This window comes from Ambystoma mexicanum, chromosome 1q (assembly GCF_040938575.1).
Source record: "Ambystoma mexicanum isolate Mex_15411 chromosome 1q, UKY_AmexF1_1, whole genome shotgun sequence".
NCBI classification, from domain to species: Eukaryota; Metazoa; Chordata; class Amphibia; order Caudata; family Ambystomatidae; genus Ambystoma; species Ambystoma mexicanum.
Window position 1 is genome coordinate 1483489817 of NC_090922.1, and position 13884 is coordinate 1483503700.

Here is a 13884-nt window from a genome sequence, read left to right on the forward strand (position 1 = left end):
ACCATTAGCTCTGTCTTCTTAGCATTCAAGCAGAGCCAGTTGTTGTTCATCCAGGTCTCTATTTGTTTATAGAGATCGTCAACTTTTGCACTGTCACGGGGGTAATTCCCACTCATTTTGACAACCAACTGGGTATCATTGACATAGTTAGTGAAAAATGCTCCAATATTTTCAAGAACCACGCAGAGAAACCTGATATAAAGGTTAAAGAGGAGCAGTGCTAGACTTGCCCCTTGTGGCAATCCACAGCTTATCTCTTCATGAGAGAAATTATCACCTCAGTGGACTTTTGGTCTTCTGTCTGAGAAAAAAGACGTTAGCCAATTTATGGCTACTTTGGAACTTTTAGCGCCCTTCTCCGGTGCTCATTTTAGCTGATCATGGTCCAGAAGGTCAAGTGCCGCACTGAGGTTGAGTAGTATGAGTAACCCTGCGTTCCCCTTTTCAATAATGCTCAACATGTGTGTCTGTAAAAAAGCATTGCTGTTTCGGTACTACGTGCTGCACGGAAGCCCGATTGTTGGGTATGTAAGATCTCATTTGCCTCTACAAAGGTCTGTAATTGGGAAGTGGCAATCTTATTGAATACTTTAAGGATGAAATTACAGTTCGTAATCAGTCTTAGATTTCCCGGGTGCCTTTGATCTGCCTCCGGTTTCTTGACCAGAGGTGTGATGGTCACTGTTTTGCTGTTAGCAGGGACACAATTGTCATGAAATGAGGCATTCATGATGTTAGTGAATAGGGGAGCAAAGATATTTGTTTTCCAAAATGAGTTTGGGGGGAATGATGTTTTCGTTGCAGGTGGTGGGTGTCATTGATTGTGAAGTTCTTGTTGTTTCTTCTATGGTGATAGTGTGGATGTTGAAACATTCCTGATCATTGTCTTGAGTCTTATGGGTGGATCAGTTTGGCCGGGTACAGCTTTTTGTGCTTCCTTCAGCATGCCCCTACCTTTTTTAATTTTGTCAGTGAAAGCTGTTTGTATTCTATCAGTCTTCTCGGGATGGGGAGAATAAAGGGACTAAAGCTTTAGGTTTTTCAATTGTCCTTAAGATTTCGAACAGTCGGCTGGTTGAGTTCTCTGCTGACTTAATTTGTTCGTTGAAATAGTTTTTTGTTTCCCTGATACCTTTCCTGTAAGCTCTTTCCCTTTCTTTCCAGCTATCTTTGTTGCCCTGTGACTGGTTCTTTAGCCATATTTCTTCTCTTCTTCTTTTTTTTTAACTCAACTAGGGTAGAATTGAACCATTTCTGATGGTTATTGTTCGGTCTTACTGACTTTGTGTTTAGAGGGGCTTTCTCCTCCACCAGTTGTTTCACGTGGAATAGAAAGTTTGCAACTAATTTGTCGCAGGAGTCCCCCTCTTTTGAAGCTTTTAGAGTGGTCGCACCAAATACGAGGTTTGGTTTCATAGCCACTGATCTCCAAATTGTTGGTCACAATCCAATCTAATTGATGGCCTTTTTTCATGGTGGGATCCATATTTATGACCCTAAAGTCAATGTTGTTTAAGGCTTTTTCCAGGTAGATGGCCTCCTTGTTATTTATGTTCCCGTATCATCTGTTAGTCTCCTAATGCCAAGGTGGCGGTGTGTGTGCTTTTTAAGGTGTTTAGCTGCTGTATGATGTCATCATTGCACTCATATATAAGGGATAGCACTCTATATAGAAGTACGATGTTAATACAGCTATTTCCTGTTGTGGTATGTTTTAGATGTAATATCTCGCAGCCTGTGCTTGTGAAAGTCGAGGTGAACATGTGGATGGAATCTCGTACAATCATAGCGACCTTCCTTCGCCCCCGCACTCCCTGCCGGCCTCTCTAGCTTTATGGAATATCAAATACCCATTCTGGACCGCAATGGAACATGTGGGCCCTATGGGCTCCTGCAGCCAAGTTTCAGTAATGCAGGCGATATCGATGGATTCTTCGATAATTAAATCATGTACATCTTGCGCATGTTTATTTAATGATCGGGTGTTTAGCAGACAAACTTTAAGTTGTCTTTTGTTCCCATTGTTATTTACCTGTGATTTTTTGTTAGGTGGTTCGGCAGTTCCCTTATATTTTCTTTGGGAACACACATTCATCTTGAGCATACGTAAAGGGCATTCTTGTTCCCGAAGTTGTATTCTATAGACACTTTCCACGTTTAGTTTATTTCCCTCCATTGAGCGTAGGGCAAGATGTTGCACCATCTATATGCATGCATTAAGGACAGGGACATTCCCTATGTGATACACATACTTTTTCCCCATTCTTACCTCTTTCCAAGTAGGAAGACTGTAAAAGGGTTTCTCTTAGAAGATCCAAGGTCTGTGGCCTTGGGACCGGCGCAAGATGGGCTTGGCTTACAAAGCGCTGGCGCTGAAACGCCTGATGTTTCGTTTTGTAGCCGTTAGGTGTTCTGGGACTTGAAGTCCTTACTGCGGTAACTCACGCAGCTATTCCAGGGAAGCTGTGAGCTTCTGCGAATGTGAAACCTTTCAGGTTATACAGTCAAGATTAGCTTACAGTTTTTGCCACAACAGCGTATTTAGCCTGAATGAACACACAATCACTCAACGGATGCAAGAGAGTGATCCACAAACAAGCTAAAGTTCTGAGTTGCAAGTTAGTATGCGTGCTGTTTTAAAAATTCATAGCGCGTATGTGTGGTATAATGCTACGATCGAATGGTTTCTATTCAATGTATTTGTAATCTGCAGTTTCTAATACTCTTGCTAAGCAGAAGTGCCTTTAACTGTGGTTATATTTCCTCCTAATAAAAACATGTTCACCAACAGGTTGCCTGGTGACCCACAGCAACACAAACCCTACAAGGGGCGTGGAAGAGGCAGTCCTTTTGTAAAGGCCGGCGCAAGACCGGCTTGGCTTACGAAGCGCTGCAATGTTACATTGAATACAAGTTGGTGGTAATCGAAGGTGATTACACCCAAAACATTCCACACAGAAAACGTACAGTGAAAACATAGAACCATAGTACCAATTAGTATACTCAGAGTACAAAACATCTCATCAGTACAGGCCTTTATTATTTTAAAGGGAATTGTACGAATATTGATTTAGGTAACATAAACATAATGGCCAGTGTGGCTAATAAACACTGTGCGGTATACAAAAAGTTGACACAACTGTTTCGGCCTTTCAGCCAACACTGATGGCTGTGAATAAGACGGCCTTCATCAGGATGGGGGCTTGTGATCGGGGCTCTGGAGAGCTTTCCTGTGATGGTACTCTACAAAACAGATTAAATGTGCTAAGTACGGATCTCTATCCGGGATTTTAATTTTAATCAGCTCTAAAAGTAGCTAGAACAGTGTCCCCATGGGGCGAGCTTACTGTGCTTCAATCCTAGGTAGCATGTACAATCAATATTCAATCAGCGCCTCGATGGTGAGCTAATACAGTCTTGGTCCAATCCTAATGGATTCGGGAGTGGAGTCCTAGTCTCCTGTGAAAAACATAATGATAGAGTAAGGCCATGATTACAGAGCCTCTCCCGACACTGACTAATAGCGTCCCCTCAGCGACATCCAGGGGGAGAGAGAAACACTTAACACGCTTATGGGGGGGTCCCACCTGAAGTGTGTATTGTCGGGCAGCATGTTGAATCTGATCCTGTGTGGTCCCAGTCCCCTCATAAATGAGTACACCTAATAAGAAACAGCATAATGGGTAAGTTCTATCCACACGCTTTACATCATGTGCACTTTAATAATTATGCCTGTGTGACCTGTTGCCCCATCACAGGGATCCCCTTGAGGTCCAAATAAAGGTGCATGGGTGCCTTTGGCTGACCCCCACGGTGTGAGGACTCGTGATAATCAGAGTCTACCATGACTAATAAAGTATGTGATCTACTAGAGCAAGGTTCCAATACAAACGTGCAATTCAAGCAGTTACAACTATCTGTACGATCCCAAAATGCTATGGCACCAACGCATGAATTAGGCAGTGCGATCCTGGACTGTGAAACTCTCTGTGGTCTTTACCTAGTCAGGAATTTCAGTGACTGCATGCTCAGCGGGTCTCGGCGTTTGTGTATCCCCAGTGTAGTCATGGTAGCCGGGCCGGGACCAAGGCCATAATACATAGAAGCTTGCCAGACTGGTCATCATGACAACATGTCGCTGTGGCTGGGCGAATCAAAATATCGTTTGGTGCCGGTGGACATCATAAAATGGCACATAATATACTCAATTAAGCCCTGCCAACACTCGCGGCATGGTCTTCGTGAGTGAGGGCCGCCTCGTTATATCGGATGCATGCAAATCTGTACTATGCTAGAATTGTCATAAAGAGACGATTGGTGCAGGGCGGCTGCGGGAGGTGATACTCTGTCTCACAACCCACATCCTGAAACCAACTGTGCTCCTCTTCCTATTAGTGAGTGCTCCCCTCCGTACTTGTGGAGGCTTGTCTATGCCAACTAAGGGTAGGTGGGTGGTGCCAATGTTAATCTCTTAATGCAAAGCCTATGACGTACAAATAGACTGGTCAAATGTGCATGGATGCATTTCACATTAATGTTGTATCAATTCTTGGTCGCATTGGCATGGATACATTAACATTAATATTCTATGCATGTATGCATTTCACATTAATGTTGTATCAATTCTTGGTTGCATTTGCATGGATATATTTCACATTCATATTCTAACTATTCATGGGCAGAGTTCAACTTTGGATGGTATATGATGGATCCATCTCACATCAATGGAAGTTATGAGCTGCCAGTGGACTGCAGGAAGCTTATTGACACTAAAGTGCTACAGCCATATGTGGAAGTGTTTTTCTACGTGGTGCCAGTCCCAGAAGATTACCTGTCTGCGCCACAGATTCTTCCATGCTTGCTTTCCTTGGCAAAAGCTGGTCTGGCTCATGCGTCCATCAAGGTACACCAGATCCCCTGGAAGATCTTCGTTGTGGTCCCACAGACTCGTCAAGGAGTTTCTCAAGGAGCTTTTCCGATCTTTCCTGACGGTGAAGGCACCTGCCTCGGCATGGGAACTCAACGTAGTCCTGACAAGACCTATGGGGGCACCTTTCAAACCTATGCATCAAGCCCCACTTACGTTTCTCTCATGGAAAACGGCATTCCTCATGGCCATCACATCAGCCAGACGAGTGGGTGCGGCTTCTGCCGGGCCTTACGAGAGCCCCCTCAACCAGAGCGATCGCTGCGACGACGGCGCTCTTTTCTGGTGTTCCCCTGCTCGACATCTGCAGGGCTGCGATGTGGAGGTCCACGCATACCTTCATGAGGTTCTACTGCGTTGACATGGATTCCAGGGAGGAGTCCAGAGTCGGCCAGGCAGTGCTACGCGACCTGTTTGCTTGAGGTGAGTCTGTTCCAGGGGTAAGTGTTGATTCTCCAGCATGAAGTCTGGCATCGATTCACATGCTCATGAATATTCCCTGTTGTCAGGCTGGGAATCCTCAGTAAAAGAAAAAAAAGTTTCACTTTCACTTAAAAACTGTATTTCATCTCTAAACCAATCACTGTCCTCTGGGTCATACTACCCCCATCCAATGACAGTCCTCTCCCCAAGCCCCTCCTCTGGCAGCCATCTTCTGATTTTTACTGAAAGCTTCAGTGTTGGGAGACCTCGAGTTTGCTCTCCGAGCTATTTGTATGTTTTTTTCGTGTTTTTGACAGGAAAAGTTCTATTTTTGTTTTTAATAAAACCTCATGTGCTATTTTCTTCATCTGCCGACAGCATAGACCTGTTGTCGGTGAAGTTCTGCGCCCTTCAAGGGTGAAGAGCATATAAGATTGTACAAGGTCTTTGGGCCTACTTCGCGCTCTCCGACCATGACCGAAGAGCAGAAGTAGGGAAGGTCTCTCTTCAGGCCCTGCAGTAAATGCAGGCTACAGAACGTGTTTGTGGAGGATAAACACCTTCAAGGCCTCTACTGCCTGCATGCGGACCACAAGGAGGTGGTGTGCAAGATATGTGTCAATTTCTCCAAGAAAGCGACGAGGGACAGATGTAGCAGGCTGGCGACATGGCTTAATTACAAGTCCTCTGACCCATGCTCCGAACAGGGGCATGCTTCACCCAGGACCGGCCGGATGAAGAGCAGTCTTCTAAGTCCTTTGAGGGCACCTCATCCATAGATTGAAACCTTCCAAGCTTTCTCTGTTGTGCTTGGGACCGTTTTGTATTACTAAAGTTAGCAACCTTTGGCCCTTTACACTTTCTTTACCTCCATCATGGCAAAGGATACATCCAGTTTTCCATACTTTGCTTCTGAAGCCCTACCACCCGTCCAGGAGAGCACATACCAAGACAGCACCACCTCCAATCTTCGTGGGCGGCACTCTTGAATACGTGATTCATGGGGTTTGTGATTCTCGCTTTTTTAGAGGTGGTCTCCAGTATTTGGTCGATTGGGAAGGGTACGACCCTTCTGAACGCTCCTGGGAACCTGGGGGTACATGCCCCCAGATTGGTGAGGAGATTCCATCAGCTTCACCCTGGAACCCTGGCCCTGCAAGTCCTATGCTGGTCTCTATGGAGACGCTGGTGTCAACCGCAACGTGCTGTTTCATTAAATAATTTCAGCATCAGTCCATTCTTCTACCAAGATGGCGCCCGTCACTGATAGCAACAGTTCATATCAAGCATGAACTGCAGGCAAAGCGCGTCTCAACTTTCGTGAGTACCGATGCTGTTATTCCTTGTTCCTGTTCCTTTTTCCCTAGCTCCTAGCCTTCTCTGTTTTTCTGCCTGACTGCTGATTCTACTGGCCACTCTTTCTCCCGTTCAATCTACTTCCTCCTTCCATCCTTCCCCTTGTTCCCTGCCTATATTGGATTCCCTTCCCGGACCCGCCTTGCTACAGAGCCTTACCTACTATTATTCCACCTTCAGCAAGCTTCCCTCGTAAATGGACTGGAGTCCAGTATCTCTCCTGTGATCCGGCTGTCCAGCCTCCAGAGGGTTTTTCTGGCGTGTTCTTTTCCCTCTGGATACAGTGCAGAGCCCTTGAAGTGGGTTCTGTTTACATCCAGACCCTGTATTCAAGGGTCAAGCACTGTTTCCTCCTCCTTCTTCTACTGCTTCACGTTGCTTAAATAGCGGTAAGTGGGCAAGTCTTCTCAAATCTCACATGCCCTCACTTCCATCAACCATTTGTTTTTGCGCAGTTGTCTTCTCATCTCCCTGTTCTTCATTTGGACCTCGTGGTCGTACTCATGGATCTGCATCACACAGCTCTTTGACTGTTGATTAGGCATAAGTCGATAAATCTGGTCCAGGACGGTGTGGTATGGAGTTCTGAGCAGGACTGCCTCAAGTTCTGCTTGTGAGTATAAACCTCGCAAAATATGGTAGAATGATTGCATGTTTGTTCTATTCCACATGAGCCCGTTTTTACCCGTATTACCCTCCCGTTCACTGGGATAACTATAGTGGGATAATTAATTTCTCACCAGTCGCCAGCTCAATAGGAGCGGAAGATGATCACTCATATTTAGGGATAAGACCGAAATCCCCCTGCACTTTTCCACTTCCCATGCACTTGCGCGGTCTGAATGACACCTGACCTAGTAGGGTCGTGTTAGGGTTGGCTCCTGTGCTTGCATGTATGCTGTGCCAGGATTGATGTCATCATCAGAATCGTAGGCTGTGAGTGTGGAGTATGAGGTTAGAATGTTTGGAGTTGAATTTGTTCTAACCCAGGCAGTTACAATATGTGAGCCTGGGTGGTGGGAGTTGGTGGGCTCTTGTCCCTGATCCTCTTTATCTCCCAATGACTTGATGACATCTGATCCTATAACTAAGTAGCTAATAGAGTAACCACTAAGAGTACCTGGCCTATGTATCCAGAGTGTCCTTGATGAGTGAACCCTATGACCAAGGGCTGGTCACAACAATTGGCGATGAGGATGATCCAAGGTATGGTGAAGGAGGACCTTGGAGTGGACTTCAAGGAAAGCAAGGACAAGCAGGTACCTGTGTGATGTCATATGAGAGAAGAGAAGAGACTCTGCTGCGGGGGGTGCAGGCAAGAGGACAGGTGAATACATGGACAGAGGGAGAGCCCACTGCCCCCCATGGACTGGTTAGTGCCCACCACCTAGGGCTGGAAGGGGAAGCCTGTCAGAGGAGAGGTTTTATAAGCAGCCTGTCAGAGGAGACCCCTGGGAAGTAGGGAGACCGCCCTGCTGAAGTCCAGGAGTCATTAGAGGCTGCCCAAGAGTCTGGTGAAATGATAGCACCCAAGGCTGTGTGTGGCAGCTTTGCCCAAGGGACCCCTAGCAGAAGCTAGAGCGACAAAGAAGTTGCCCAGGAGTATAGACCATCTGAGCAGATCAGAGAGTGTGCTGCCCATGTCCAGAGGATCAAGAGAGGCTGCCAGTAGTGGGTCTCAAAGGCATGAGTAGCTGGAAGAGCTAAGCTAAAAGGTTACCCAAGAGTGAGTTTATTCTGCCAGTCGCAAGGGGAAAGTGTTCTGCCTCTGCTTTAAGTATGCTGCACTCTCGAGTGACCATGGTGTCATCGTGTGGTTTCTTGGATTTTTGCGAAGAGGTGTTATGGCACCTCTGTGCTGACTGTGAAAAGTGTTTTCGCCGTGTCTTGTGGGACAGGTGAACTGAAGTAAAGTTGGAAGCAGTGCTCTGTTTCAGCTGGTGACCGTTGGCAGGGTGGAGCTCAGAATCTGTTACAAAATTAAGCCTTGAAGGCTGTATCCAGAATGAAAGGGACCTCTTTCTGGATTAAGAAGACACCCAGTTTTCTTTAGTTAGAGTGTAATAGGTTGGACACGGGTGTCAATAACGTCGGTTATATCTTCTTCTTCAGAGGAAAAAGTAGATTCACCCCCTTCCCCCAACTCCTCACCTTCCACTTTCTTCTTAAGTTTTCCTTCCTTGTGTCTTGAAGGCTTCTCCTTTTTTTTATGAAGATACGGACGCCCTCGATAGGATGCCACCGTGCCACTAAGATAGGGGCAACGGGGGGCGTTCCCACCGGGAGCGCCACCCAGGGAAAAAAGCCAACGGCACAAAAAACCCCTAAGGACTTCCTTCTGGTAGAAGTGCAAAGTAGACTGAAGCGCTGGAGAATGGTCGGTGGTGGAAGAGTCGACCATCCAACCGGCACCGGTTGGAATCAGAAGCACAGCGAGGTACCAGGTAACACCAAAGCAGTTTGGTAGGTAACACGGGACTGTAAAACGGTAGATCCAGCAGGGTACAAGGGAGTAGCCAAGGCAGTCCGGAGAGCAGGCAGGGTCAGTAATCAGCAGATCCAACAAGGTACAAGGGAGTAGCAAAAGACAGTCCGGTGAGCAGGCAGGGTCAGTAACCAGCGGATCCAACAAGGGAGTAACAAAGGACGGAAAAAAGGAGGAAGGGAAAAAGAAAGAAAGGAAGGAAGGCAGCAACCAGGGAGAAAAGGAGGAAAAAAGCTAACTAGAAACCAGGGAGAGGCAGTGTAACCCTAGCAGGGCGAGAAAGACAAGAAACAATGCTAGCTGGAACAATCACGGGAGCGGCAGCAACACTGGAAGAAACCCGGAACGTTGCAACACGCACGTAACCCGGAAGTGGTGGAATTTATACCTCCGGCCTCATACGCGCGCAACGTAAAGGACGGCGCAGGGAATCGCTGAGCAGGAAAATCAATGACGGACTGTCACGCCAGCGATCCCGCGCCAGCGATTCCATACCCGCCATCTCTGCCGTAATGTGACAAGGGGACAGTAGACATTTTACGTTACGGACATCCTGACAGAGTCCTTAGCATTATGTTGAGGTAGGGCAACCCTTCATAGTAACAGAGCAACGGCTTTTCTTTTTCTTTCATATTTATAAATCAGTCTTTGCCAACAAACATACCACCACTGTATCAAACTCGTACTTCTGCACCCTTACACAACACACAAGTCATAAACAAAATAGGTAGCAACTGCCAATTCAGTGAATACTTTGAACAATAAGGAATGAAGTGTTCCAAAGGCAGGGCAGCAAATCCAGAGACTGAACTGCAGGAAAACACATGTAGGAAACAAATGAGGAAAGTCTATTAGAAGGAAAACCTTCAGACAACCAGGCCATTTGTATTGGAAAATGAAGGGGTCTGTAAAGATAGAAGCACATAGACTGAGTGTTAGCAATAATACAGAAATGATTCTGAGAGGTGGTACTCTCAGACAAACAGTTCGTTCGCAGCAATACAGAGAAGAGAAGAGTCTGTGAGGTGGCACTCGCAGACAAACGCGGTGTTAGCAGCAATGCAGAAAGGCGTCTGAGAGGTGGCACTCGCAGAAAAAACACAGGGTTAGCAGCAATGCAGAAAGGAGTCTGAGAGGTAGCACTCAGAAAGACATGGTGTTAGAAGTGTAAGGGTGCAGAAGTAAAGCTTGGACATTGAGTTGACATGTTTTGGGTCATAAACTTCTTTTCAACATAAAAAGAGGTCTGGTGAACTGCCTTTCTGTCCCTAAAGTTAAGTGGGGTTTCCTTACCTCAAAGAAAACAAATGAAAATGTCAGGATGTCCAACAGTCAGTCACTGTTGTGCCCAAAAACAATACTACTGACCTTAACACTCTTAACCTGAATCTAATGTGTAAGAATACTATCTCAACTGAGGAAATAGTGTAAAGGCTCTTTGCTAACAAAAGGTTTTAAAGGTCTGTGGTGGTTTTTTAAGAAATAAGCAAATGTTCCTTACAAAAGAAACAATGTTACAATATCCAGGTAATGGCTCCCTGGGTTCCATCTTCTTCCACTCAACAAACTAGGAGGTCGTCTCCTGATTATGTGGTTTTCTTGAAAGTTCACAACAGCTGTGAGAAACCTGAGGGTATTCTCAATGCTATTCCCCATGGATCCCCTGTGCAGGTGGCCAGGGAAAGGCCATCGCTTTTGGATCCCAACCCTGGGGGTAGACAAGTGAGGGAGGATCACCTGGGTAGAGGGTCCTTGGAGACTGGGTGTGGGGGGGGGGGTCCCTTGGGCAAGATATGGTATCCCCCTTTAACAACAACCCACCCAATCCTTCTCCAACCTTTATATGTTATTGTAAACCAGCTTCCATTATTGTGTCCCAATCATGACATTCTGGTACTGAGACGAGGAAGAGAGCCTTGGAGGAATACCACTAGAAAGGTCAGGCATGTATCACTAATAAGCCTAATTATAATCAGGCAATTGACTGAGAGGGCTCACACCGGCAGCTCATTCACACACCCCAGGTGTATAAAAGGTAGGAAGCTCAAAGGAGCACTGAGAGGATGGAGGGAATGGAGAAACACTGATGTGACCCTTGGGGTGCAGAGCTGCCGTGTGGTGAGGGTTGGAATTCCAGGGACTGCAGAGGCTGGTGGTCTGAACTGGGATGGTGGGAGAACAGGAGTTTTCTGGCATAACTGCAAGGCAAGAGAAGGCAGCATTCTGAGGGGCCGGACTTCTAACGAAGAGGCAGAGTGCTTGTTCTCCTGTGGTGCTGCAAGAGCACAGGAGTGTTTCGGGCAGAAGAGGAACCCTGGAGGCAACCAAGCTGAAGTGAGTCGAGTGCGATCTGTGAGAAGTCTGCAAAGGAAGCTGGTGAGTTTCAGAGGCCTGAAACCCTGTGTGAAACTGACCCAGAGGGCTGTGAAGGAACCAGTGATTGTGCAAGTATACTGTGTAGCAGAGTAGTTGCCTGTGTCTGAAAAGAGCAGAACACGTTCTTGAAAGTCTCTGTCTGAATTGTCATTGTATTAACAATCGCGTAAAGTGTTAAACGGACGGTGGACCTTGAGAAAAAGGAAGCGGCAGTCCTGAAAGGTTCCAATCTGCGAAAAAGACATTTCAATGGTGTAAACAAGAAGAAATCTTTATCGCTCAACCTTATAAAATATACAAACCTATTTGAACATTGAACTGCATTAATATAAAGCAGATGGCTCTTTTCGGTAAATGCTGGATTGAAGACTGGCCAAACACCAGAAGGTGAAAACCAGAAATTGTGAGCCTTTTGAGCCTACTTCTACTGTGAATTATTTTGAACTTGGGGAAGCAAACCACAGTACTTCTACAACTATTTTGAACTTGGGAAAGGGGACCCTCAGTACTTTTACTGTGAACTATTTTGAACTTGAGGAAGGGAACCTACTTCTGTTGTGAACTGCCTTAAACCTGAGGCAGGAACCCTGGATCCTGATTCAAACTATTTATCCCTTTTGTCGATAATTTTGAGACTGTGTTACGAAACTACTTCACAATTGGGGAAGGGGCAGAACTTTGGGTTAAACACTGTTCTCTTTTGGTTGCTGATATCCCCACACATTGTATAGAGTTAGTTGTGAGGGGAAGTATAGGTTTGGACACAGACAGATTCTTCAGTTGAACTCTTTGATTCAGACATTCCTTAGCTTTCTTTAGGTAGGGAAATCCCACCTTCGATTAGGGCAAGTTAGGCCTTTTTACATCCTGACATTTGAGTTAATAAACGTGTTTGTTTTGAGATTTGTATCTGTTATCTGTGTCCTTCATGATGCCTTCACACAGCACAAACAAAAGTTCCATATGCCAGGTGAAGTATTTCCCTGTTTCTAGCTTCTTTTTAACACTATAAAGTTAATTTTAGCCTTTGGCTCCCATAAGTGTGCATGTCCCAGACTCGCCATGCATTAGCGTGCCAGTTTGTTTTACTCTCCTGCAAGCATATACATCTTCTCTCTTTATCTCCTTTGCTCTCAGGATCGCAGACCCTCCTATCCTCTGGCTCTCATATGGTGTGGGTACCAGACTCACATTTCTGAATTGTGACCGCTTGGTTTACTCTCCTGCCAAGTGTCGGATTCTATCTCTCTTGTGCTTGGGTTCCCACACACTCTTATTCTCAAGCTTTCAAATGGGTGCGGGTCCCAGACTTGCAGTGTTGAATCGTGACAGCTTGGTTCACTCTCCTGGCAAGTGTAGGATTTTGTCTCTAACTCTCCGGGTCCAGGACGCTCTTATTCAGGGTTCTGTACTTGCTCCCTGGCTTCCCCAGTCCTCGAGTCCATCTCAGCCTGCCCTCGTGCCTTCGTGCTTGGTTTGCGTCGTCCAAGCAGCAGGATGTGTGCGCAAGGCTCTGGCAGGGTTTGGGTGCTTCGTTTCATCGGTCCTGGCTTCGGTGTGCTTTTTGCTTCTCCCGGAGCACCTTTTCTTCGGCTGGTGGCTCCCAAGATCTTGGAACGCCCGATGGGTTATATTTGCTATGACACCTGTAGTCCTTACATCCTGGACTACGCTCGGTACTACAGCATCCAGGCTCTCCCGTCCTGCAGCCGTTGCTACAGCATCACTGCAAATTCCTCTCAGAAAAGGGGATCTCCTCACCTGGTTTACCTTGTCTATTTTGAATGTGGTTGTCCCAATCAGGTTCAGCTGGAGACTAGACCGCTCAGTGCAGTTCTCAGGGTTCATCTTCAGACTCCTAGCCATCTTCTTCGTCCCAGTACTTGTATCACAAATAAATTGAAGGCCAGTTGGATTCTCTTGTGTGTTAGTTATTTTCTTAGAAGAAGGCAAACTTGTTCTACAACAGAAGATATTAGCACTGTTTGTAACAAGGGAAGGAGAGTTTGGTTTTGGCAAAGCCGAAGGGAGTGACAAAGCGGAAATATACTGCATTCTCTGGGAATGGTTGTCTTTAATCCATAAGGGCTTCCTCTCCCATGTGACCCTCCACCTGTGCACCACCCACAGGGGGACTATTGTACTGTGGACGCATCACCCTGGCCACATGTAAAAGGTCTTCTAGGGGAGAAGGAACGACATCCACAGATTTATCACAGAAACAATACAGAACAGAGTCTGAGAGGTGGCATTCGCAGACAAATATGGTGTTAGAAGCAATACAGAAAGGAGTCTGAGAGGTGGCACTCGCTGTATG